This window comes from Dermacentor andersoni, chromosome 2, assembly GCF_023375885.2.
Source record: "Dermacentor andersoni chromosome 2, qqDerAnde1_hic_scaffold, whole genome shotgun sequence".
Lineage (NCBI taxonomy): Eukaryota > Metazoa > Arthropoda > Arachnida > Ixodida > Ixodidae > Dermacentor > Dermacentor andersoni.
Genome location: NC_092815.1, coordinates 53,286,582 through 53,301,438, shown reverse-complemented (window position 1 = coordinate 53,301,438; position 14,857 = coordinate 53,286,582). Strand labels below are relative to the sequence as shown.

The following is a 14,857-nucleotide window of genomic DNA, read 5'->3' as shown; positions in this document are numbered from 1 at the left end:
TTCTTGTTATTGTGCAAGCGTGGTTTGCTAATACAGCTCAAACTATTTTCTCCTTCAGAAGAACTTCAGTTTGGCTTAGTTTGTATTTACTGCTTATCATATTGACCCCAAATAAAGACGGGAACAGCGTAAGAGAACACGAAAGCGACACGGGCGGGAACTTTCAGCCGGTTTATTCACGGCAGCCCGTGGCAATATACAGACGAATTGAACAAGCGAAGAACGCAGCAACAAGAACACTCATCAGCGTAGCGAAGCAAAGCCTGGGGAGAAGCCAGGACCTGACTGCACGCGAACTGATGGAGGCATATCACATAAAAAAAGAAAGGCCAAGACTGTTTTAGTGATACTTCCATCAGGTTGTTTCAATCGGAGATGGATTTTTTTTAATAATTGGTTGCCAGGCAAGGCTGATGAGTGTTCTTGTTGCGTCCTGCGCATGTTCTACTTCATATATATTGCCACGGGTTGCCGTGAATAATCCAGTTGAAAGTTACCGCCCGCGTCGTTCTTGTGTTCTCTTCCACCCTTATGAAAATGGTTATGTCCTTTATGTTTACTGTATGTTTCCCGGAGTTCACATGAGGAAATGTCCTTTATGTTTCCTCCATGTTGAAATTTGGCCACTGCTTTTATGTTTCCTTCATGTGTCCTCCCTTTATGTATCCCTTATGTTACCGTCCTTTATGTTTCCTCCATGTTGAAATTTGGCCACTGCTTTTATGTTTCCTTCATGTGTCCTCCCTTTATGTATCCCTTATGCTACCGTCCTTTATGTTTCCTCCATGTTGAAATTTGGCCACTGCTTTTATGTTTCCTATATGTGTCCTTCCTTTGTGCATCCTTTACGTTACCGTCCTTTATATTTCCTCCATGTTGAAATTTGGCCACTGCTTTTATGTTTCCTTCGTATGTCCCACCTTTATGCATCCTTTATGTAGCCCCAGTGATTAAATCCTCTATTTCGCAAAGACATGCATAGATGAAGAGTTCCCTGTACCCATATTATATTTATGCACTTTTTGTGCGTTTTATTGTTTTGCATTGGTTTCATTGTACAGTTACTGTTCCCTACATGATGCAGTATAAGGATTGGAACACAGCTACGGCGCAGAAATTCATGCCAATTCGTTCTAAACTTACAAACTAATTGGCCTTCATATATTTCAGTATAACACTTGAGTACCATTGTACGTTCTTCACTGCAGTGCTGCTGTTGTTCTAGTTATGTCTTTCTCACTAATATAAAATGTAATGTTTGATTGGAAAATTAGGTTATATTAGTGCTTACACTTTTAAAAGAAAGTTTTGACTATACTTTGTAAAGTCTGAAATTACGAGTAGTTTATTGGACTATCTGCATGTTACTTCAATTTGCCATGTCTGCTCACAGCAGACCTCTGGAATGCGGTGCTTGGATGAGAGCTCACAGGGCACCTGAAAAACGAAACAAAAGCCAATCTTTCTCACTTATTCAAAAATATTCATATACGCAAGAACAGCTTGGCCTGTATGCACAGCTAAGAAACTTGCAGCAGTCAAAAATAGCTCATAAAAACATCAGGGCGACACAGAAGCTTTTAACTAGTTGTTTGAAACAGACTGCACTGTTTGCCAGTACACTCAGGTATGAAACTGCTCACAAATTATTTTAATCATTATTGCAGCAGCTGCTAAGTAGTACATGAACTGTACGAGTAGGCAACTGGCCAATAATCCTTTGTGTGGTACCTCAAGTAACGAGGTTGCCAAAGTTGAGGCCCTCACTATGCCACGAGCAAAAACTTGCCAGTATCTACCAGGAGAGCTCCCATCGCGCAACGCTACTGTCGATGCCATAAGGTAATGTGGTTAAAAGTTAGCCGCGCACACATTCTAATGCCAAATTGAAAGGCGTTACAATATCCTGTGCATTTTTCACATTTTCACAAAGTTTTTGTAGTTCTTACACATCTTTATTGTCAGTTGCAGGCTGTAGGTGTGCATTCTACTGAACCTTTAGCACAACACTTTACTACCTTCAGCATGCCACAGAAGGTGGGAGGCAAACATTCTGTGTATGTAGCAGCATCTGCTTCACAAGCAAGAAAGGTCTTATTCGCGTGGCGAGTTGTTTAGGCTTTAATCACACGTACAACCATCATCAAAAGAAACAAACACTGTGTCCATGCTTTCAGCTGAGTCTGGGACATCTAGTTGGCCTTGAAGCCGCCACCATTGCAGCAACACTCAACAATGCAGTGGCATTAACCAGAAATAGTAAGACAGATTGGACCGCTTACTTTAAACAGACAGAAGTCTGTCACCATAAGAATAGTGGTTAAAAAGCACGGTGTTTGTTGCACACACAATTGTGTTGAAAAAGCTAGGGCTTGAAGGCCACAGATTTAGTTATGTATGAACCTTAAGACATACCACACTGTTATACAACCTTTGTGTGACAGCATTACTTAGGAGGCTTTCTGCCTAAACCATTTATTTATTTATTTATTTATTTAAAGATACCTTACAGGACCCTAGAGGCATTGTGTAAGTGGGCAGAGTACAGTCAAAGGTTATACAATAATTAGAATACATATGTGAATACATATACAAAAAATACACTGTAAGAAATACGCTAACGTGCCGTAAGGTAGTGTTAAAAAATCTTGCAAATGACAAACTGAATGCTTTTGAATGTGAGAGGTCAGTGAACAAGAAATTTTCACAAAGTAAAATATGAGCAATAAAATTAAAGGGAGCGGGACAATATTTGACTATAATGAAACAGTACTTAAGGGGTAGTAGCACAATAATAACAGGAAACTCAAGAAAAAATAACATGTTAGGTTATGGAGAGCTTGGAAAAATGCGATGCTAGAAGATATCAGAATTTTTCCTGGTCACACTCATAAGCAATGGCATTAGGAAGATTGTTCCAAAGGCGAATGGCTCTTGGAAGAGCGGAGTATTAAATGAATTAGTCGTTCCGTAGATACGCATGAAATTTGACTGTACAGCCGGTGTGACCTGTAATGAGGTTCAAGAGGCAGGGCAGATGGTGCTGTATTATGGACATATTTATGAAACAAGGATATTTTTGTTATAGTCGTAACAACGCGCAGCCCTATTCTGGACAGATTCGAGTTTTTCGATCAAGTATTTCTGATGGGGAGACCAGACGGATGCGGCGTATTCAAGCTGAGGGAGAACAAATGTTAGATAATCCAATTCACGAATGTGATTAGTAGAATTATGCAACTTGCGTCTTATGTACCCTAATGATCTTGAAGCTTTGGCGCATATGTATGCAATGTAGGCTGACCATAAAAGAGTCGAAGATATATGAACACCGAGATATTTATTTGACTATCATGCAAAATACTGATGTTATTTATGTGATAAGGAAACGTGGGTTTAGTATGCTTGCGGCTAAAAGAGATAATTTTACATTTAGAAACGTTAAGCTTTATTAGCCAAGTGTTACACCAAATAGAAATAAGTTCAAGATCTTTTTGGAGGATTGCATGATCATCGGCACATTTGATGGAACGATAAAGAATGCCGTCTGCAAAAATGCGCACGTGTGAGGAAATGTTATTGGGTATATTAATGTACATTAGAAATAGTAATGGCCCAAGAACCCAGGTTGTTAAAACCTTTTCGTACAACCATAGAGAGCGCATTATTCACAGTATAAAACCTGAATTCAGTGAGAGTGCAACAAATAATTAACACTATATCAAAAAGTGGCTGTTTCAAAATTGCACCAAGTGCAGTGTGGCTCGAGTGTGAAGCAAGCCTCCCTGTAACATACTGAAACATCTGAGGTGGTAAGCGTATGGCACCACAAACCACAGATGTATGCATAAGTTCTAGGTAGTACTCCGCATTGTTTGCGTGTCACGGGAAGCTGGTGTATTAGGCCGTTGACAAGTAATAAAGAAGAGAAGGTAAAAAAGATTCTCCACATTTGAGATAAATGACAGCATAGGACAAGTTTGTGTTATCAACTGAACCAGTGCAGCGAAACGGAGAAAAAAATGCAATGCAACAGTGAATTCTCTGCTTTTAGCTGTGCTGCCATGGTGGGCTTGCAACTAGTCTACTGGGCTGACTTTTATGATTCAGCAGCATTCTACACCACATTATCACCAATTAAACTTCTGTGACATATAAAGGAGACCCGCTTCCACCGGGAAGCCCACGAGCTCTTGAGACACATATTGAACTTGCCACATTAAAAGGATAATTGATTGTTTGCTTTAAAAATTGAGCACTCATACTGTGACTAGTAATTTGGCAGCTACCTAATAAATCAGGATATTTTACTGTCTTCATGCTGGTATTCTTTAGATGAACTATGGTATGCAATACATAATTGTGACTGAGAAGAGGGAAGAATTCAGGTGTGCAGGTATTAGTGTGAGAAGTGACTACATAATAATTAACGTAACCAAAGCCTTCCGTTTCTCTCGGGTGGCTCATAGACACCCTCGTGTTCCTCAATGACGTTCCTAAAAAAGCAATCTGGATCGAATAATATACAGCTGTATCGCCTATACATTGCATAGTCACTCCAGCCCTGTTTATATTTATCTCAGAAGAACTTAATTTAGTTACATTGCTTCAACTGAAGGCTCCCTAGATAAATAAAAGATATTGTGCAAGTGATCTGCTACTAGAAATCCTGGAAATGGCACACGTACACAGTAAAATGATTGCATATTACACAAGCATATCCTACAACTCACAGTGCAGCTAGTTTTTTACTCACCTTGTAAAAGCGTGCAGGTCAAGTGCATCATTGTGCGATCCAGTATGTAGCAGCGCAGCAGGTTCCTACAGGTTGTAGGCTTGACTCCAGAACCCGCATAACCTTCAACAGTAAGAAAGGTTTAATCTATTGCGACGTAAAGCTTCAAGCGTGTGATTTACAGTGTCGTGTGGAATTGAAAAAAATAAGGGACTCTCACATCAATCTGTGCCTGCTTGTACAGATGTCTCGTAGTTATATCTCACGAGGTTACACTGTTATATTTTAAAATTCAGGCGGGAATAAAACCAGCAGCAAACATCAGAATATCTGTGAAATTATCACCAAAACCTAAATATGTAGAGAATCAAAACAATCGTTTATGAACGGTCTAAAACCTAGGCCGCGATTTTGTAGCGATGCCCTTTCCTATGCTACTCCTTTTCCTCAGTGGTCTGACTGACACTCCGCCATCGTTATTGACTAGAACCGCCAGCTGTGAATGGTGGGCTATAAGAGAGGCAAACATCGAGTGGAAAGCATCGCAACAAAATCGCAGCCCTATTCACGCAGTGCTACAACCCACATACTTTCACAACAATCGCAGGAGCTGACATCCTGTTCTTCAGATCAAAATATTAATGAAAACGAGCGTCTGATTGACATGCCTCGATTAAAAAGAAATTTCGCTGTTGTATTATCGGTCTATATTTGCCGTGCAATATAGAAGACAAATACGCGAACACGCCGAAGAACAGAAACAATGCAGACAGGTTCTCGCGAAGCTGGACTTCTAACTGAACTGCATCAATAAAATAATCTTCACAAAAGCTAATATCTGCTCAAGTGTAAAACACCGCAGTCGAGTGCCAACTCGCGATGCCCGTGACACATCGACATGCATTACACACGTAACTTGCGGAAATGCATATCTACGGAAGAATTTTGTGCTGGGAAACTACCGAGGAAACAGTAACTTTCAGCGTTTACGTAAATATTTGCCCATTAAGTCCCAACAATCGGCGGTGGTAGCACATCACTGCATAAAGGAAGTAAGCGGTGAGAAATAATACATTTCACAGAAATTCCCCTCGTGAAACGCTTTGCTAAATGTGCACAGCAACGTGGTCAACATACGCTACGAAAGTGTTCTGCTGTCGTTCCACAAAGCTTACTACATGAACCATAAGCTGCGAGAATGCGCGCAAGCGTCAGACCTGCTTACCTTCAATGCGGTCGGCGAACGGCTCCTTTGTCTCGCAGGCACCACGCGACGACGCTATTCCCGGCGCGAACACGGTCGAATTGCCGATGAACACCAGCGCACGAAAGCACAACTTTCAACAAATTCTTCCACGCACCAGAATTCGAAGCCACAGTACCAGGTATTTCACGAGCGAACGCGGACAGGCGAGAACAAAGGCAGCTCGGACGGGCGCTGTAGTACACATAAGACAGGCGTATCACAGGAAACATAAGGCGAATGAATGGCGTTACACGAGTCCAGAGGTTTCCTGATGGTTAATGCACACGATACGGATCACAGTTTGTTTAGGCAGTTCGAAAATATGATTCAATTACCGTGTAAGTGCAACGAGCACTCACCGCGCACACCAACACAACGTGGCCCAACCGTCACACTGCGGCAGCGCCGCGCTGCGGTTAACAAGTGAAATTAGCCTCCGAGATCTACATTTTCTTTTAGAGCGGGCATTTTGTAAAAGCACGGCCTTCGAGATTTGAAAACAGTCGTAGCTGGAAGAAAGACTGGTATTTAAACACAAATTATTGAGTTTAAAGTGTCTTGGTACGCTGCCTTGTTCTTTTAAAGTATATACAGAGATTTCAGACGAACTATGCGCGAACTTTTGCCGACGGACACGAGCCAATCAGCGCGCATCATGTGCAGCTCCGTCTCCTTGCGCTGGCGGACGGTGACCGGGCAGCCGCGATAGCTGTGAGACCCACCGATCAGAAATTCGGAATCACCACACATATACACGCTTCTTATGGCGCCCAGTGGCGTGTTTTTGAGAATGTCAGGCCTTATCTTGAATAGGTGGAACCATATTTACTCGTAGCGTAAGGAATAAAGACGACAAAATGTGGCGATGGCTGGCTTGCAGCGGCAGCTGGAGCTTTGGCCAAAGTGAAACAGGCGTACTGCTTGCATGCTCGCGTAATCAAATACCGCCATACTCCACACACAACTTTCATACTCAGCCAACTCACAATTATAAATTATTCAGTTGTACGCCCAAACAAGCATTTACGGGATCCGCGCTGCCCTACTTCTACGCCTGCTAATATTGACACAGCAATGACTCGTACTTCTGGTCAGCGCGAAAGCGACACGGACAAAAGGAAGAAACAGAACAACACGGCGCTGTTTCTTAGGAGTGTTTCTTCCCTGTTTCCGCGTTGCTTTTGCGCTGTTGCTAAAGGTACGATGAATCGTAACCAACTCGCCCACTTTGCTATCTCGCTACAGCAATCACATGCAGTTTCAAAAAAGAAAGGCACTTTTAGCATCGACGGCCGGTTATGCATTGGTTAGTGACCATACTTTTGTGTATAATCTGTGTGAGTAGTAGAGGAAAGGTATCATGACAAGGCCGAGGGCTGAAAAAAAAAAATTGCGTAGAAAAAGCAACATGTCAAAAAGTGCTTCGAAGACCACGGTTTTGAGGTGGAGCAGTGGCAGCGTCTCCCAATGTTCGAGTTTTTTTTTTTTTTTTCTGTTTAGAGTATCAGAAACGTTATAGATAATCAATTTCAGTACATTCTTTCGAACTAAGCGTTCTGAAAGTTACCGGCAGCTCCAGTTCAGCTTTGGAGGTGGCAGCGCTTGCATTTCCCGCTGACGGCTGCAAAGAAATCTTACGAGGGTATTATAGAGACAATCGTAATGTACGTATTAGATATTTATGTGTGATGAGGCTATCATGAAGCCAATATAACACCGCGAACACCTACTTAAATGGTTGTATAGTCATATAAACGGCGGATTGGCCGCGGAGGCGTCCGCCTCTTTTTCGGTTCATGTAGCGCAAGCCATCGAACACTGCGGGTCGTGCCACCGCGTCTCCAGCCGCCGCGCAATTGTTATTTGTCGTGAGAGATTATTCGCTGCATGAGGCTTTGGTGTACGTATGTACTGTTGATGGCGCGTGGTGATCAATACAGCCAAGATAGATAGGGAGGGGGAGGCAGGTGCACCCCCCCCATTTCTTTTACTGTGATACGCCAGTAGTTAAAGTTAATACATCTTTCATGTAGACGATCTATCTGTAGCATGTGTAAAAAGATAATCATTGGTCGCACTCTATGTTACCTGGAGGTGCACTCGAGGGAGTACACAGCTAGGTAACATAGAGTGCCCACACAGGTAACATAGTGCTTATATATAAGCCAGATATATAAATTAAGTAGATTATTTCCCAAACTGGAGGCGAAGCGGAGCATCTGAAAGACGCCTGCTATGAGAAGCGTCTTAAACATTCAATCAACTATATTTGATGGTCTAGCTGGCACAAAACTTTCATAAAATTCTTGCATATTAGGTTAAATACTGCAGATTTCTGCATCTGACTTACTACTGGAGAATAGCAGGTTGAAAAAGTAAGAAATACTTTATATATTAAGAGAATGCATAGCATAAATCATTATATACACCATCCTATTTCATGGCATGCTCAATTTTCCGCACAATAAGGCACAATTAGTGCCGGTCGGCATGTCTAGTGTGAGGGGGGCAAGCAATGCCTTTTCCCTGAATCTGCCAGTGACTAACATACAGTACAGATAGATCTAGCTGTACTATTTGCAAAAGATGCACACTGCGCACATTCTGTTACCTACATGTGCACTCAAGTGCACATGTAGGTAACATATATAGAGTGCATGCGCACCATACATGGATTAATGCTCTGTTACCTACGTATGCACTGAAGTGCACACCTAGGTAACATCCCGCCGTAAACACAAAGGGCACACCCTACAATAATTATAATAAGGGTTGTTTTCTTGGGGCAAATGAAAGGATAAGTCAAGATTTAGTATTACAATGACTCTGCAGAGTGTATCAATGGCTGTCACACTGTACAGATATATCTGCCTGTGTTATATGTACAGACAGTTGTTATGTGCACTCTATGTCACCTACATGTGCACTCAAGTGTACACTCAGGTAACGCAAAGAGCACACCCAGTTAACATCCTGCCGTAAACATAAAGGACACATCCTAGAGGCATAATAAAGGTCACTTCCTCGAGGTATACGTTAGGATGAGTAAACATGTGGTACACACAAAGTTTGCGTCCCGGAGGTCACACAAAGGACAAGGAATCATAAAGGTCACATAGGGCACAAGAAGGATACATAAAGGAAACATAAAGGCAATGACCATTTTCATAGGGGCACGGTCTCCGTTTTTATTTGCGGTCAACATGACACGCACAATTTTTCTCCTTAGCATCTCTTCATCAAGGTTTTACGACACTTGTTTTGATCTGTAGAACGTCCATGTACCTTCGCTGTGCAGCGCCTGCCATGAACGCTTATTAGGGCGCGCAAACATTCCTTGGGGATAAGAGGCCTCGCCTCTGTAAATTAACATGAGCTGGATGTTCTAGCGCGCTTTCTGCGTGTTGGCTGGCGTGTGCGGTATTTTTCCTTTCTTTTCTCTCACTCCCTTCCTTTCATCACCCAGCATGAATCAGCAAGACTATGACCTCTCCAGTTATAATTAAAATGGTATCTCTCCCTCCTGTACATACAGGTTAGTACTGCCGGTACCGCATATACTTTGCGCAGAAATTCTAATGTGTAGTGGATTTTCATTTTTGGCGCTTGCGTTCCTGCTTCTCGTAACTTTATTTATTTGATCGCGATAACTTCTCCAGAAGAATAGAGCTCTTGGAGCAGCGACTCCTAAAGGAAAAAGTCAACTTCTACAACCTTAAGAAAATGTTTCTAGCAGGGCCTTCGCCAGCTCACGCGGCAGATCGATACAATGAAAACATATATCCTCTTACGCCCAGTGTGCCGCTACGTCTGGATTGCAAGCTTGAGTAAAGATTTTCGAAAACAAATGGTGCAAATATATACTTGTTTGTGAAAACACACACACACACTCACACAAAATAAAACAAATGCAAGTAGAGCGAGATATAACGGAGAATGCAAGTAAGCTTCGACTTTCGCTAGTGGACACGCACAGTTTGGAACGCTGCGCATGGACACGGCACGAAAGGGCACGCTTTTCTACGACGCGCTTAATTCGATTCAAGAGGCACACGTTGCACGAGGAGCTCAGTATGGCGGGCGCTCGAATTTCGCTCGCGAATTGGGCGTTCCTTTGTGCGAAACGGCGCAGTGATTGCATTAGGAAGACAGCGAGCTGTGTAGCCCGCAAAATGTTCGCATCTGACGCAACCATCTATCACATCTCATTCGACTTGCTCGCGCGAATAAAAAGAACAAAAAAAAAAGAGAAGCTTTGCGTGGAAGAAAAATGTAAATGAAATAACCATACAACATATGCGGCACATCGCAAGGTCAAGAAACATATTTTCCACAATAAGAAATATTCTGTTTATTTACTTTACCACGGATATTGTACGCCACACAATGCAAAGTTTCTGTAACTGCCATATCCTGTTTCTTGATATCTTTCAATACGTGTTATCTTCTTTCGCTTCCGAGCTTCCGAGTTTCCCCCATTCTCTTGAGCCTTTTTTCTAGCCTCACTCCTCTCTTATCTACTCATAGTTTCTATCTCCTCTGTATGTGTACTACTTCCCGCAACTTTGTGTTATTTTTGTATTGCTGCCTAATATGTAGGTGTCATGCAGTTGTTTTTGTTTTTCATCTAATTGTTTTATCCCATACCTTCCTTCTGCTTTAGTTCTACAGTTCTACGTGTTTTGCTTTTTGTTTCTTTGTTCAGCAGCACTCAGACCTCCGTGTTATTTTTGGGCATGTTAAACACATTACTGATCGATTGATTAATATTTACATATGAAAACATATATACAGTCGACAAAGAGAAAGATAAGGGAGAAAGCAGGCTGGCAGCTGCCGCTGAGAGGGGCACAACGCCGGTTTATTAGCTGTTCCGGAAGGAGATGATAAAAAGAGAAGTTAAAGATAGGAAAAAGGAAAGGAAATAGGAAAGAAAAGAGCGACACGAAGGATCAGAGATGCTAAAGGTACAGCAAACACAAAGAATACAGTGCGGCAGTATAAGAAGAAAGGCCGCAGGTCTCATTATTTGCAGAAGAAAATAAAAGTACTAAGAAAGAAAAACAGAAAATGCCTCTTCACCAGTAGAGAAAAAAGTGTGCTACACACGGGAAGCTTCTTGTAGGAAAGTAAGCAGGGCGCGATGAGTCTGGTCGCCTGGAGGCGCACAAGCGCTTTGACACAGGCTATCACGTGGGGTCGTACACCGCAGGTCAAGTAGACTGTAGTCCCTGAATAGCGACGCGCGCTGCGCAAGGAAAGCAGGACACTCTCACATCACGTGATCGGGTGTCTCGCGGGAATCAGAAGACGCGCACGGTGGACTATCCGCACGTCCGTGTCGATAAAACTTTCACATACCAGCAGAGAGCCTGGCCTAGCTTAACATGACTAATAGTGGCCTAGCTCGACGAGGCAAGCTTCGACCGCGACAGCGCGCAGCAAATGATCCATAAAGATGGGAAGGAAACGATCCATTTGTTGCGCGCTATAGTCTCGGTGCTGCTTGAAGAAGTAATGGCCAATCAGCGTCGTCAAAATTGCGCAGTATATTCGAGCAGTGGCAGTTGTTGAGAGCACTAGTGCGAAGCCAGTGGATCAGCCTCTTCATTTCCAGCGCAATCCACGCACGTGCGAATGCATCCATCCTTGAGGAGAGACTTAATACGAAGGCGAGAAAGACGGACACAGCGTTGCACAAATGCACACGGACACAACTCACGTAGCGGTTAGCTCGCAGGGGTTTTAACTAAAGCGCAGGAATATCTTAAGCAGTAATTTCTCGCGCTTATCGCCTCAAGAATGAAATATCAACTTGTCGAGCAAACCATCCGTCCGAAGGCATCCATTGACCATACAGGGATGCCCCCCGATATGCGATTTTGCTGGCACACTCAGAGATGCAACGCACAACTAGCTGGATGACCATGGAGTGTCCCTTCTCTGTTGTATGCTAAGGCATGCAGCGTGGGAGTCCACAAAGATGACGACTCAAGTAAGACAAACAGAGTCTATAATTAAATCTTATGCGAACACGGTTGAGTAGACATCAGCGACTCACCCGGCTTTGAACTCGTTTCCTTGTGAAGAAGCAGGCTTTCTCAATAAGTTCTTTGCGATGCACGTAACATCGTCGTAGTCCACTATACTGAATTGCCTGTCGTATATAGCCTCTGAATTATATGCATGGATGTCACAGCTCTGAGCGTTCGCGTTGTACACAAAAAACCGCGCAAAATAGTGCAACGCCGATGTTGCTCGCAGGGTTTTTAACTGCATCATCGAAGAATGTTAGGCGGGGCAAGTTGTGGTTTCATCGTGGGGAGCCAGCCCATGCACAACAAAGACCAAGAGAAGAAGACGCGCCACTTCGTAGGAGTCAAAACTAAAGTTTTATTAAAAAGAAGAAAAAAAAACTGAAAACGTTGTTTAAAGGCGTAGAAGCGATATCACGTGATAAATGCGGAGGCGTTCACAAATCGCAACTAAAGATTGACTCCGGACCAGCAACGCCCAAAGACTACAATCACTCTAAAGTTGGAACAAGGCAACTGGGGCGCTATAGCGTAATGTTATTCCAACTTTTCTAGTCCGATTTTGCAGTCAGCCCTCCGCGATTAGTCAAAAACTTTTTGGGGCCACCCCCACTTTGGGCCTGTCTGTAACGCGACGTCAGGAAAACCGCGATAGCTCCCCATCTAATATGATGCGTACACACTGATTATGCATCATTGGACCGAACAAAAGAAAATAGTTACTTCTCATTCGATGCCTTTTCGCCATTAGCCCTCAGCTATTGGTCAAATTTTTTCGGGCTGCACCCACTTCCCCTGCCTGTCACGCAACGCCACAAAACCGCGAGAACTCACAGCGTCAAAGTGACGTGTACGCAATAAAGATCCATTAATATGCCGAACAAAACTCATTTTTTTTAATAGCGGCAGGCTGCCCCGTCCCGAAAGGAATGAAAGATGGCTGCCGCCGATCGCTCGGGTGCTGGCTACTCGCATCTGCCGGAGAGCATGTGTTTAATTGCATATAATAAAATTTTCTGCGTGGCCATGTAACATTATTGAGCCCTTTCGGCGCGTTTATGACCTCGCTCTGCCAACTCTTCCTTGCTGAGGATTCGTGTTAGCGGCATTCTTAACCTTCCGTTGCATGCCACCGCGATTTTCGACCAGCCACCTCAAGCCAAGTAAGGGAAAGCGGGCCAATCGCAGGCGCCGGCAGCACCCTTTTCAACGGATTATCGATTTGCAGTGCACTTGTTCGGCCCCATCGAAACCCTCTCCAGTTGAGCGTGCTCCTCGCCTCCTGGCAGCCAATTAAAAACGAAAAACCGCTCAACGTAGGCAATGTTATTTGTTTTGAAAGCAAAGGAGAATGACCTCCTATAAACTAAGAGAGCGTTTGATAGGCTGTTAAGGCAACGCTGCGGGTCACCGCCCGATGCTTGCGTCAGCGGTTACGCAAATTTGACGTCAGGAGATTGGAATAAAACCACATGGGAATAGTTTAACGTTATATGGCTCCTGCTGAAGAGCTAATAAAACGAGAGGGAAGGTGCGTGCTCTCAAGAGAGGAAGAAAAGGCAGGTGAATCTAGAGAAAGCCTCTTGGTTATTGCATACGTCCACGGAATTTCGGACGTATGAATGAAAATGGGCGAGTGGTTTAATGCGCCTGTGACGTATTTAGCCCCATGAAAGCTGGAAAAAGATGGACATTCTAACTCAAAAGATAGCAGGTCGAAGCAGTGGTCTGGTAAACGAATTCTGCGAGATTAGATTGTTTCCCGGGGTGAATCTCGACCTGTGATCACGTAGTATTGCTTGCATGCATTTCATCTTCATTTTTGATTTCTAATAACCCTTCACTTTGCGAGTCCAGCGAGATGTCCTGCATTCTCTTTGTGTTGTCCGTGCGCTGGTTCCCCATAATACGTTTTAACTGCACATTTGCTCATTGACATATGTTCTATCACCCATGATGGTAGTGGACAGAGTATTGCTTTACTGTGATAGCTGATATGGGCCACCGCTAGTGCCAGTGTATTCCGGTGAATGTCGCCTGCGGGCACCGTAAAATACTTTGCGAGAACTATATAACGAAAAACAAAATGCGCAGTGTCTCACATGGAGTTGAATTCCTGCCCCACAGAGTAGCAGTCGCATATTTCACATCTCCGCCACTCTCTATTAGTGGCATAGTGCACCTGAAGTGTGCTTTCGCCGGGCTAGCTGCTATGATTGGCTAACGCCGCGTTCTGCAGCTTACCTATAAACTAGCACTAAGATCAAATAATTTCAACAAAGCAGGAGATAATGTACGAACGGCAGGATAGGCATGAGGAGGAAGAAATAGCTGTCTCTCCCCACTAAAGCACTGCTGGGAAGCGCCACCTCCAAAGCGAAGATGACGAAGTCGGCTCTAGTCGGCTTGTTGGGCTGAAAATTGGCGATCGGGTGCGTTCAAACCCTAGCGGGTCGATTCGAGGTAGCATCGAGGCGAGTGCAGTCAACCCACAAGCGAGAGTTTCATTGAGTCGCCAACCAGCTTAGCATGATGCGTGTGCAACTGGTCGGGTTGGGATGGGCCAGCTCGACTTTCGACTCGATCCACTTACCTCGAGTTTATGTAAACTAAACTATTGAAGAAAGTTAATTTGCTGTCGTCCAGAGCAGAGTGTTCGAGCGCATCTGCGAATGTGTAATCCAAGCAGCCGAAATAGCGCGAGACTTGCTGGGTATATTACTGCGCTAGGTATCGCTTCACTGCTTGGCACTATGGGCGAAAGCGCTAGTTTCTTTTTTTCGGCGTATGGTTACCGTGAAGCTCTGGGTGAAGGGACGGCCTGACGAGTGCAACGTATTG

The 14,857-nt window shown here is 43.8% G+C and overlaps 1 protein-coding gene and 1 long non-coding RNA gene across 2 annotated transcripts in view; one reads left to right on the top strand and one right to left on the bottom strand.

Annotated features, from left to right (window-relative positions):
* Positions 1-14,857, top strand: part of LOC126542310 (gonadotropin-releasing hormone receptor-like) — an 84,292-nt gene that overhangs the window by 47,582 nt on the left and 21,853 nt on the right. The window lies entirely within an intron of this gene.
* LOC129387712 (uncharacterized) lies at positions 1,354-6,334 on the bottom strand. Its single transcript, XR_008614892.1, has 3 exons — positions 5,961-6,334; positions 4,757-4,858; positions 1,354-1,437 (listed from the first exon to the last, which is right to left on the bottom strand). It is a non-coding gene; the product is annotated as an uncharacterized lncRNA (long non-coding RNA).